The sequence below is a fragment of the Armigeres subalbatus genome, chromosome 1 (assembly GCF_024139115.2).
Source record: "Armigeres subalbatus isolate Guangzhou_Male chromosome 1, GZ_Asu_2, whole genome shotgun sequence".
NCBI lineage: Eukaryota > Metazoa > Arthropoda > Insecta > Diptera > Culicidae > Armigeres > Armigeres subalbatus.
The window spans coordinates 8,637,266-8,650,071 of record NC_085139.1 but is presented as its reverse complement, the minus strand read 5'-3'; the positions used below and the strand labels follow the sequence as shown (position 1 = coordinate 8,650,071).

The following is a 12,806-nucleotide window of genomic DNA, read 5'->3' as shown; positions in this document are numbered from 1 at the left end:
AATTCTTCGAGTGCTGCTGCCAACTTTTGGATCAATCACGCCTGTTCGTCAATGGCCATGGTCCGTGTAAAATAAAACTTCTCTCATACAAATGTAATCGAAATTTCTTTGCAGCGAAATAGATAGCTAAAGTTCTTCGCAGTGGGAACATTTTCCTCTGCTTTTGTCAGTGTTCGCGAAAGGTACGCAATTGGTCTTTCGTGTCCATCTACCATTTGCGTCAGTAAGTCAGTCTCAAGAGTAGTGTTGTACTCATGATATCCTTTAATTTAGCGAAGGCAGATTCATATTCAGGATTGGTAGTAATTGATTTGTTCTTGCCAAGTTGGCGTCATTGGTTTTGCAATTTCGCAAATCCAGCAAATCTTCTGTGTAGGAGATTGTTCCGAGAAACGACTTAGTTCTTTTGATGTTTTGAGAGGCCAATTTTAATTGTTCAACTTTCTTTGGTTCGGTTTCACCCCGTCTGTATAGACGACGTGTCCAAGGAATTCTACTTCCTTACGAAGAAATTTAGACTTATCGATTGTACCTTAAGGTTAGATCTTTAAGGGTTGTAAGATTTTCTGAATGTCCTTCATATGCTCATCTAAGAAGTTGAAAGATAATGATTCGTCCATATAGACGAAACATCTTATCCTCAGATGTTTCGCAGAACAGCATCCATTAAACGTTGGAATGTCGCGGGCGCAGTCTTCAACCGAACGGCATTCCTAAAACATTGCTGTCTTTGGAATATCATTCGGCTCCACTCTACCTGGTGAAACCATCTAAATCGAGTAAAGAAAAGTACTGTGCTTTTCCAAGGCTTTCTGTGCTTTCGCTGATCTCGGTATAGGATATCTATTCGCAGGCGTTAATTTATTCAGTTTCCTATAATCTACAACTACACGATATTTCTTTATACCTGAATTATCCGTTTTCTTTGGGACCACCCAGATCGGGAAGTCCATGGAGAAGAGGATTCTGTTATGATTCCAGTCTCCAACATTTTCTGAATTTGCTCACTTCATTTTAACCGTAGATGGTATGGGTACTTGTAAGTTCGTTTGAATGGGGCTACTTTCACCGGTTTCTATTTTGTGCTTTACTTGATGGGTGAAATCCAATTTCTGTCCATCATGGAAGAAAACACCTTGAAGGCCGAAGAGTTGCTAATAATTTAACCCTTCTTTATTCAAATGTTCTGCAGGAGTTAGCTGCGAAAGTTTCATGCTGATTGAGAAGAAACGTTCATTCTCATTCACGGTTTTAATCTCTCCAGTTTGGCTTGCCTAGTAGTAAACGAGTGATGACGATTATTTCTAGCCGCATAAAGGCCAGGTCGTAAGTGACACCTGTCGTCTAATTTCTTCCTCAATGAGAATGCTCGTCTACAGTAATCGATTCAGAGGGATACTGATTACTGATTACGTTTCTTCCTGAAAATTCATGGTGCTTGTGTAGTATTTATCTAGAGGATATTTTATATTCCCAATCGAAAGTTCATGGCTACCAGCACCGATTTTGGCATTAATAGTAGCTAAAGTTTCAATCCGATAAGACCGTCGAAAAGTTATGGAATCTGAATACGTGGTACGGTAACGTTTTGCGAAGCCTTTAGGAAAGATATTGACATGAACTTTATCATAACAAAGTACCATTTTATTAGTCACATTACGGGTCGGTTGGTTTCTTGGCACTTTAACACGTGCTCCGGATTAATGTACGATTTATTCGCTCCAGTGTCTATCAAGAAATTCAATATCCCTTATTAGACTTGTACGAATAAACGGTATAAAATTTACGTTGTTGAGAGATCATCTTCCTCTAGAAAATTTGACACGTTGGGTTGCATCGCTCTACCTTGCACATTGTCATCCCTATCGTCACTCTGTCGTCCGTCGCTCCACTTCGTTCGCGTGGAACTCGATAAATTTTGTTTTGCATCGGGTTCCAGGTATGGGGTTTTGAATTTGAATGTCTTAGGGAGCTGCTCAGGGCCGTTGCTTTTGTTGGGAAATTTGTTGAATTGAGATTTCGGGTCTAGATCTAATTTCGCGTTCTGGTTATACACACCGACTCTATTGCATCTTCTAAGGTTTTAGTTGGATAATCAAATGATAGGATAAAGGTTCTCCGATATTGTCGAGATATCGAGTAACGGTTAAAATATCTATGATTCCCTTTCCTGTGATGGGATTGGAATTCAAGTTAGATTTTAGTCTTTGTAAGGAGATTAAATTCGTTGAAGAATTTCAGGTGACTTTATCACTTTTCTTATGAAACAGTGTCGAACATTTGTCGCAAAGTCAAATCGATCACCGTATTGTTCTAACAGGATCTGTTTGATACCACCAATGATATCAGGATCGCCATTTGCGCATACAATCGCGCGAGCGTCTCCTCTAATTTTATTTTAATCGCTCTAATATACATAGAGCTTAGTGAATCGGGCTGGCTGTTGGCCCTTTATCTTGAACATTTCTATAGCTCGTCTACTTCCCTTAGCCAGCTTGAAAGTTCTTTCTACTACCGAAACTGATAGGTTCTTGATGGGATCAGATAGTAAATTTACTACTATTCCCTACGTCATCAATGCCTTAGTTGATCAATTTCAGCCTTCAGCGCCTCAATCTCTGACTGTCTGGTCTCTGGCATTGTTTTAGGGATTATTTTATAAAGATAATAAAAGAGTTACTCACGTAAAATATCACATCCGAGGGGTTTGATGATCACGTTGTTGCAGGTTCGCGTGCGACGGATTTTTACCACTTTTAAAAGCCTCACGGTCCCACTTCTGACACCACTTATGGGAATCGTGATATGGATTCACTTTTAAAAAGACTTAGTAACTCTAAAACATTTTTATTAATAATACTAACACAATACAGCACCACCGGTGATTGTCCAAAGCTGCCAAAGGAGAGAACGCACCACGCGTTCGTGGATTAATGGATAAACTGCTGATCTAGCAGTTTGGGTCGTCCACGTTGTCTGACTGCAATTGGTGCACATGAGTGGCACGATGTTCCGATGTTTCCATAACGACAATTCGTTTCTTTATACATACCCTAGTAACAATTTGGTTTTATGCTGTTTATTACACTCTTGTAGAGTAAATTATGGTCTTCAAGAGCATTATAAAACCTAAATGTTACTGGGTAGTTAGTTTTGGCAAACTGAATGACTCGATTTGGTCGAGGTTAGGAATACAATAATACAGAAGAAAATGAAGGAATTTAGGATGCTTAAGTAACTACGATGCTGATGTTCACATAGTTGACATTCTTGGCGATGTTTCACATCTGTAACGGACAAACAAACATTTTCTTGGGAGACAACAATGAGAGGAAGACATTCGTTATGGGGTACGGCACGACAGTCAAAGGGATGAGCAGACTAAGATTACAGTTTTACATCAGCAACTTTTACAAATTGGTGGACGAAGGACAGCTGATCAAGGCCCGCCAAACTTCTCTAATAGGCTGCTGTCTCTTCTTCTTCTTATTGGCATTACGTCCACACTGGGACAGAGCCGCCTCGCATCTTAGTGTTCATTAAGCACTCTTCAGTTATTAACTGCGAGGTTTCTGCCAGGTTACCATTTTTGCATTCGTTCATGAGGCTAACACGATGATACTTTTATGCAGGAAGTCGAGACAATTTCCAATCGAGAATTGCCTAGACCGGCACCGAAATCGAACCCAGCCACCCTCAGCATGGTTCATTTGTAGCCGCGCGTCTTATCAACGGCTAGAGGCCCCCATAATATAGGCCTGGTTGTTTTCCTCGGATCCGGAGATGTTCAGTTAATGCAGATCTAGGGCCGCGATTCTCCTCGCACGCCCACACGACATAATTAATCCTCGCAGCAATCACAGAGATTGCTATCCGAGAGCTCCACTCTGAAAAGATGTGCGTTTAAAGTGTAGTGATTGGACATTAGACGAATGAAGTCTCGTCCCATATTTAAATTTTGAACCATGGACGCTTCGACACCTGCGGGCGAATTGAATGCCCCAATCTACCCAACTTCCCATTTGTCCATTACTGTTGCCACCTGATCAATGTTTCCTGACGAACTAATGAGAAAAAATCATCGAAGGTGATTTGCTGTAAATATCACCTTCCACAGCGCCTTAGCCAAGAGTCCGCTTTCTCATTTCCGGATCGAGCAATAGAAGGGACCTGCATGGTGATTGTGAACGCTAGACTGTCGGTAAAGATAAAGAAGTGGTCAGGAGGTAGGGATGCACATACAGGAATAGACAGACAAACAGACATAACACATTGAACATTTACTCATCAAATTCATCGTCGTTCAACACTAACGACATCTGTTGATTTCAGTTAGTTTAGCAAATCACGAACCAGATGGCGATAGTGAGCAAACGTCAAACTCGAGCAACTGATGTGCGCGCCACGAGTGATCGATTGGCCAACTAATGATTATTTGAATTGACCAGTAAATCAGTGAACGATGAGTTTGACGAGTGTTATGTCTGTTTGTCTGTGTGAAGTATGTAGCTGCAATCAGCGGTATACACGGAACTAGGCCCTTTCAGCTTAAAGTAGGCGCTATGAAAATGTAAAAACTCAGAAACCAGTGGAGTCATCCATTTTGACCCGTCTGTCAAAAAGCTTCTTCCCTCGCTGGCGTGCCGTATTTGCTGAAATAATGAAGACAGATCAGACAGAGGAAATTTAAAGTCTAAGAAATTAGAACGATTGGTGACATCCGAAGATAGCTACCTCCAGCGTCATATACCAGTGATACTCATGTATCGAGATTGAGGGTTTTGTTGAGCAGTTTCTCGAAGTTGTAAATGACCAATGGATTGAGAACCTCACAACGGATGAGAAACCGAGCGATAATTCCGCAAAACGATCTTCAGAGGCAGTACTCATCGGAGTCGAATTCAACCCACGCGATACGAGACAGCGGTACTGCATCCGTTGAAGCTTTGTGTTTTAGCGCGACTGAAAACAGAAACTACCGTATTCGAGGACCGAAGAATGGTTGTTCGGTCAACGTGATAAGATCTTCGAAGTGCGTACCCACCATGTTCCCGTGATTGTTCGATGAAATTGATTCGTTTCTGGCATTTTGTGTCAGATACGTAATGTGCTTCGAAGGTGCATATCGAGTCGAACAGACCTGAAGTATTTAGAAGACGTGCTATGAGTGATTGTCTTACCCATCAATTGGAGGAAAATTTGACGGCTTATGTTTTTGAAAGATAACCATCTCAGTTTTCTCCGAGAGAACTCGATACCCAGCTTGTAGCCCAAGTGGACAAATTGTCCAGAGAATCTGTATGATCTTGCAGATCAACTGCGGTTCCCCGAAATGGATACAACGCAGTCATCCGCAAGTTGTCCTAACGAGCACGGATTAGACATTCATCACGTAAAAATGTAAAGAAGAGCGCTCAAACATGAACCCTGAGGGAGACCCATGAAGAATTCGTGAAGTGCCAAGTCCATGAGAAAACTCATACGCTTCTCTGACAACAAATTGTACTAATAATTGTTCAAAATTGAGATAGTCCACACGCGTGGAGCTTGTCGGATAAGACATCGACGCAAACTTAATCAAAAGCCCCTTATTGTCCAAAAATATTGAGCCATTTGCTCTTAACTAAATTTCTGAAAGAACGCAAGACAGACGTTCCCCTTCCCTGCGAAAACCAAATTGTGTATCTGACAACAAACCATTCGATTCAATCCACTCGTCTAGCCGGAATGGCTATCATCCTCACTTGCCTCCAATCATCCTGAATAATGTTGCACTTCAGTAACTGGTTAAACAAGCTCAATAGGCGCCTCTTCGCGACGTCTGGGAGGTTTTTAAGCAAATTGAACCTTATTCTATCCATCACTGGAATTGTTATATGAAAGGAGAGCAAGCGAGAATTCAATCACGAAAAGGGCCGATCCATATCATCCCTGTCAGCAAAAGCATCACGTGACTCTTGCTTCAACGGCACCGAATCTGGACAAACTTTCTTTGGGAAGTCGAGTATCCACCGCGACGAGCTTTCACGATCTTCGTTTACGGACGACGGTTGCGCATTCTTCTGACGACGGTCCACAGAGTTTCTGAGGTCGCGCGATAAACCTTCAAAAAAGTGCGCCAATATCCGCGTTTCTTCACTTTGACCAGCTTCTGAACTGGACTCGAGCGCAATGTACCGTTTGTGAAGTACGATCGAACCATGTTTGCGAAATTGTTTAAACGCGGCGGATTTCTCGAGATAAAGGTACACTCGAATCCCACCATTGGACCGTGGCTCGGGTATTAATCGAGCAGGATGCAAGAGATCTCTCGAGATATCGCGGTGTTTGGAGGAAGAAATATCGAGGCGACATGAGGTCTTTTCCTCGAATAGTCACCTGACATGCGACAGCTTCCGTGCCTGACATCGGAGCAAAATCGACCTATAGAAGGAGTGCTGTTTTTGATCCCTAAAAGCACCCTCCATATGGATTTTCCTGATTGCGAGAATGATGTTAGAATCGGAAATGAAGGTTTAATGTCATGTTTCATAAAGCAAAAATATCGTTTTTATTTTGTTAACTTAAAATTTAAAAATATCATCTTGGAAGTACTTCGACAGTTCCACTGTAGAATCGAAATCATATGAGCCTTATCGACGAAATTAGTCATCGAAGGATACGAATGACCTGCGAGGGCATTTTTAGCCATCTGTTCAGGAGAGAAGTCAGAATTGGAAGAACGCTTTGACTATGTTCTTCACGGATTGAAGCATACACAATTTGAGGATGAGCTCCACGACGCCAGAAATGTGTACATTGGAGCGCCTGGAGGTTGATCCGTTTATATCTATGCTCTCTTTCTGGTTGAGAAATCGAGCATCTGGGATTTTAGTTCCCAAGCGGTGGAAACTCGTTCATCCTGATGTGAAATCACAAAAGTTGAAGTTTTGAGTTCCACCTGCGTTTGATTTCGCCATGTTGAATGGGGCTCACTTTGAGGCTGTTTTCTGGCTTTCGAGGGACGCTGGCTTTTTTACTCGTTTCCTCGTTGAGCCTTTGAATACAAAGGCCCCATTTCCAACTTCGGGGTCGAGCTACCTTGATCGTCCAAAGGAAGAGACTATTAGATAGTGTCAGAAACAACTGGTGAAGCGGACTTGCACACGCCATCCACATGCTTCTCTTCGCACGATGCATAGCAAGGTTTATTGCAGCAGTACTGAGCGGTGTGGCCCAGCTGCTTGCAATGAACACAGTTCATCACCTTCGGTACATACAGCCGAACAGGTAGACGAAGTTTGTCAATCACTACGTAGTCAGGCAGTGTGGATGACGGCAGATGACACAGAAAGAGTCAGACGGGGAATAAATCCGCTTCTCTCCCTCTCTCTCCCTCTCCTCTCCCTTACATTTGTTTGCAATCCAGTATCGCAACAGGAAACAGAGAAACGTTCTTAAAACTAGGATCTTTGTTTCAAATCGTCACATGTCATACTTCCCTCCGTCACCACCCTCGCGATCTCACACACTGCTGATGGTAATCGACTTTATATTCAAGAGTGAAAAGCTCACAGGTGCAATCTCGTTGGCCTGTTTGCGATCACTGACCGTGACGCGAAGCTTACTGGACCCAACCAGGTCAATGGTCGTGACAGACGAGAATCGCCTTTCCAGAACCTTGCTGATCTGACTTATATTCAACCGTTTGCATTTAGGTAGGAAGAAAACAACATACGGCCCACTAGAGTCTTGAGGGTAGGCCTTGAGGCGGGGAGTAGTTGCTAGTTTCCATTTTATTTTGGCACAGAGCATTCAGAAGGCAACAAAGCATTATTTGACAAGGGATATGATGCACTCCCACCATCATCGCCTTCGCGCATTGCAGACTTCAAATGTCTCGCAGCAGCGAGGCACACACAATAAAACAGGGATCAGGAAAGATGACACAAAACTAATTAACAAAACACAGGAAAACGGATTATCAAAACAGACGTGGTTCAAATTATCAAAAGAGGAGAAGAAAGGGGTTACGACCAGAGAGAGAGAGAGAGAGAGAGATCAAAAATATACTTAGCCTTATACTTGGTCTTCACACTACTATTTCACCGGCTGGCATTTGTAGCAGCACACACCAAACGGACGGCCCAATGTCCGTGCCGCTATCGAGGCTACAGCGGCGGGTGTCGGGACAACAACGCCTGTGTTGGAGGAGGCGCACGATCAGTGATGATGGTGTTGGGACTGTCGGCTTTTGGCGATGATGACTTCGCCGGCGTGACGATGGACGCCGATGAGTTTTGCAAAAAAAAAGTGTTTTTGCCAAAAACAACGAAATCTTTTTCAATATTTGCTACAAAAAGCACAACTTTTACTCTAGCACTTTGAAGTTCACAGTCACGGTAAAAAAAACCTGACTTGAAGAAAAAAAACCGGAATAAGAATCGACCGTACGCGGAATATACAGCTGTCTCGCACGGATGCTCGACGTGGAATCAAACTGAGCCTTTCTATGATGGCTTTAGTGAATTGACCTTTTTTGTGGACTTTCCTTTCTTCTGAAAGACCTCCGGTGGCCACTCAGGTCTATTACAAAGGATCACCATAATCATTTGTCACTCAGCGTTCGACAATGGAAAGCTTTGGAAGAAAAATGCGGCCTTCTATGATGAGTTTCATAAATTGACCAATTTTACGGACGTTCCAGATCTTCTGGAGGACCTTTGGTGGCCAACCAGGTCCATCAAAATGAATCACCACAACCATTTGTTACTCAGCGTTCGACAATGAAAAGCTTTAAAAAAATCGCGCTTTTCAAGGATGAGTTCCATGAATTGACCACTTCTACGTATGTTCCGGATCCTATGGAGGACCTCCGGTGGCCACCCAGGTCCACCAAAATGGGTCACCACAATCATTTGTAACTTAAAGAACGATAATCAAAAGCTTTGGAAAAAATGCGCTCTTCTATGATGAGTTTCATAAATTGACCACTTTTACGGACGTTGTGGATCTTCCGGTGCCAATAGGTAGGTTATCGATTATTTGAATTTGCGTTCGATCATTTAGTAGATTGTCATAACTTTTCTAAGCGAATTTCAAATATGTTGATGGACTTTTTGGTGAAGGTTTTTCTACAACTCCTAATGGTCCGTTATTAGAATTCAACTAATAACGGAGTTATAGCGTTAGGTTCAGTAACTTTAACTAAATGATTGGAATTTTGTTATCATTTAGACTAAGTTACTGGAACTATAGTTACGACTTCGCTACTAGTGGAGTTTAAACAACGAACCATTAGGCAATTGTAGAAAACCTTCCACTAGAAGTCCACCATACACATTTTGAAATTCAGCTTCTGGAATGAGTTATTGACAAACTACCAAATGATCGAACGCAAATTACTAAATTATCGATAACATCTTTGCACCCAGGTCCATAAAAATGGGTCACCACAATCATTTGTTACTCAGAATTCGATAATGAAAAGCTTTGGAAAAAACCTCGCTCTTCGCAAAAATTGGCCTAAGAATCTGTATTCCTCCAAAATCGATTCCTGGGAACCAGAATGGCTACATTGCCAAAATCATACCTTCAATTTGGTTCCAAAAGATTGAGAATCGGTCCGAAAATGAACTTTTGGGAGCGAATTCAAGCTGGGGGGCTGATGAACTATGTGTCACTTTTTTTAATGCACTAGGAAGGTTAATCGTATAGATCGCATGTTCTGATCTCCAGGACGTTTTGGAGAACCAAAAAGGTCTGTCAAAGCTTTCAATTGAAAAAGTAATAAGTGAAGCCTTGCTTGTAATAGTAATAAGTGAAAAAATTAGCGTTTTGAACAGGATTGAGTTCATACTAACGATGAGGACATTACAAAAGTCATGATTGATCTGATAGATACTATGAACTGAACTCGACAACGTTTTGGAGTATCATCTCGTATTCAAGAAAAGTGGGTTTACATGATGCGCATATCCCTTTGGACCGGATAGCGACGATGAGAACATCTCAAAGGCCAACCAATCTGGTAGATAATCGGTGAACTCGAGAACGCTTTGGAGTAACTTGAACATCTCCTATTCCTGAAAATTGATCACTGTCTAAACGATCAGGATGACTTAACATGATTGAGTGTTTATAATTATCAAACAATGGGGTATATGACCCCAAAATTTCGGATATATCTACATGCCCTCAGAAGCGAAATATTTCCAAGGTTTTGGATATTCGTCTTCAGGGTATAGTCAAATTTGACCTTCGAAATTTGTCCTGTGAAGCCAATCTTTGTAGCTGGCAGATTTATTAGGTTATGAGCCCATAACGCTGATAACTTGTCCTGTTTGAAATGGCCGAATAAAAGTTGTGGTTGTCCAATGGAGAAAATTTTAGCAACTTGAGGTTCCAAGTTAGGGTCTTTATGGAAAATAAAAAATGCTAAACTGCATGGAAAAGGTCACCCATGACGGGGAGTATGCAAGCAAACTCCCGGAAGACACAGCGACGGTCAAAGAGCAGAAGAAAAAGAACCTTGAAGAGCGCATGGCAAGGGATGAGAGATTTATCCATCTAACCGAAGATCAACTTGACTATGTGAAGGACATGCGAACAGCAAACGAAGCATGGATCGTAAAAATGCTTCCAGCGGGCTGGAATAGCGCGAAGTTGTTCCTCAAAAGGAGTTCCAAGAACTGCGTCTGAGAGGAGGCGAAAATATGAAAGGGTACCCTCAAGTTTGAAAACTTGCGAGACCTGGGAGTAGGGGAACTGCTCCTGGATTTCATCTGATGGTTCTGATGTTCATCTAATCAAAACTAAGCAATTAAAAGGAACTTGATCTTATTCTTATTCTTGTGGTTTTTTTCAGAGTGAGCAGTGAGCACGTATTTCTTTGTTTCAGATGAAATGAATATATGTTCAGTGAGATGGAGATCGCAACATTTCCTCTATGTGTTTAAAGTAGGAGGGAATATATTTCTATACATCTTACTTTATAATCAAGAAATCGATGAAAACAAACCACCCTGCAGCCACTGCACCAGATAAAATGTCAATATTCAGAAAACAGGTTTTACTGTACTTTCTCCCGACAAACTCATTCAGACCAAGTCAGTCTAAGGTAGTGAAGTTGCCCATTTTGCATTAGAAATTCGTGGAATATTTTTCATATTCAGAATATTCAGTCAAGAGTCAAATGATAAGTTTGGGTTTCGGGATGCAGTTAATATTCGCACGTTGGGCGTAGCAAATAGCTCATCGACTTTCATTATTTGGGCTAACTTTATTCTGTCAACTCAGCGAATTCGTAGCTTTCAATTGTGATAACATTCAGTTTTGTAGTAGGCAATCTCATATTTTATTTGCTTTCGTTTTAACCCAAGTATTCATAGTCTAATTGAAAGTATCCTAACAAGTAAAATGTGACTGTAGTGTTTTAAAAATTGAGAAAGACTTTTCGTGTGTCGACATACATAAATACATCATAGTTGGACTTATCCTTGTTGTTTTGAATCTTTTGCATATTTGGAATCTCAATTACTTGGATAGAACTGAGAACCTTCGAATGACACAACTCGGTGAGCTCAGGCCAAAGCAAAACCCACGATCTTACCTAACCACACCGAAAATAATATCAGGACTATCAGATGCCTTCATAATTACATCTTTGGAAGCAGCTAGTAGAGTTTTACACCACATGCACCATTAAACGACACTATCGACAGGCACCACTTCGGTTTATAAACAGTAGTGAACCATATTTGAAACCTTAGCAGTGTTTTACGAGTATTTAAATCGAAATAATAACACAACTTAAAAAGTGAGTAACTGTGATTGTTGCACCAAACTTATTAATATCAAGGAACTCGGATGCCATAGAGGAATTTTAAAAGAAAGAGGACAATATAAATACTACACGCAACTTTAGCTAGATCTGTCACCAGCGTAGAGAAGACATCATCATCAGAACATATTGTGCGACGTAATTTGTATTTGCACGTCGACTTTAACAAAATATATCAGTAAACGTTGAAGAAACGCTAAGTCAGATCACGTTGAATCCTGTTTCACCGGCAGGATAGAACCTTAGTTAAGTGTTTGTTTTGGATTCGTAGGTGCTGTTATATGAGTTATATTAGCTTCAAATTCACGCTTGGTTTCAAGTGCTGAATCTCATTGTTATGTTAAATGGTATCATATGTTGAGCCTTAAAATATTCGGTATTAATTAGGTAACTAACCCGGTTTATTGAGTAAGAATGAGGACGGCGCAAAGATATACATTTGCATTTGTTTACATCTCATATGTTTAAAATTTTCAACGCAATTACCAAAATGATCAAACAATACAAATTATCAACACTTCGAATGCAAACAATTTCTAAAGTTGTGTTTATTGTATGAAATGGATAGAGAAACCCTGCAAAATGTTCCACTTCAAGGCTATCGAATGAGAAAGTCTTCGATAAGAAAGCAAATTTTACGCTTATGTGACCCATGATAAGCAGAATCATCAGCTGGATCACTAGGTCTACTCAAAGCCGGCGCCTAAGGATAATAAAACCGACATCTAAGCTATTTTACAGATTCCCAATCCATAACTTATTCACAAGTCAGCTCCAGTTCTATAGCAGTCTGTGTCAATCAACGATTGCGCCAGATACCGAGTGGCCATGATATTTGTTCTATGCGGTCTTGATAAGGGTTCATAAGGCTTCTCGATCTGAGCCAGATCGCTTGAAAATGATGGAGTGGTCAATTCTCGATCGATGGACACCTGAGGAACCTGATGAGTTTCCGGTTTAGGATAGGTGATGCCCATTAATTGAG

At 41.2% G+C, this 12,806-nt stretch overlaps 1 protein-coding gene across 1 annotated transcript in view; it reads left to right on the top strand.

Moving 5' to 3' along the window:
* LOC134220851 (WD repeat-containing protein 37) overlaps positions 1-11,690 on the top strand; it is a 35,051-nt gene extending 23,361 nt beyond the window's left edge. Inside the window, exon 4 of the mRNA XM_062700018.1 lies at positions 11,527-11,690. The gene's annotated coding sequence lies outside the window, so the exon portion shown is untranslated. The remainder of the gene's footprint in view (positions 1-11,526) is intronic.
* The last annotated feature ends 1,116 nt before the right edge of the window (positions 11,691-12,806 follow it).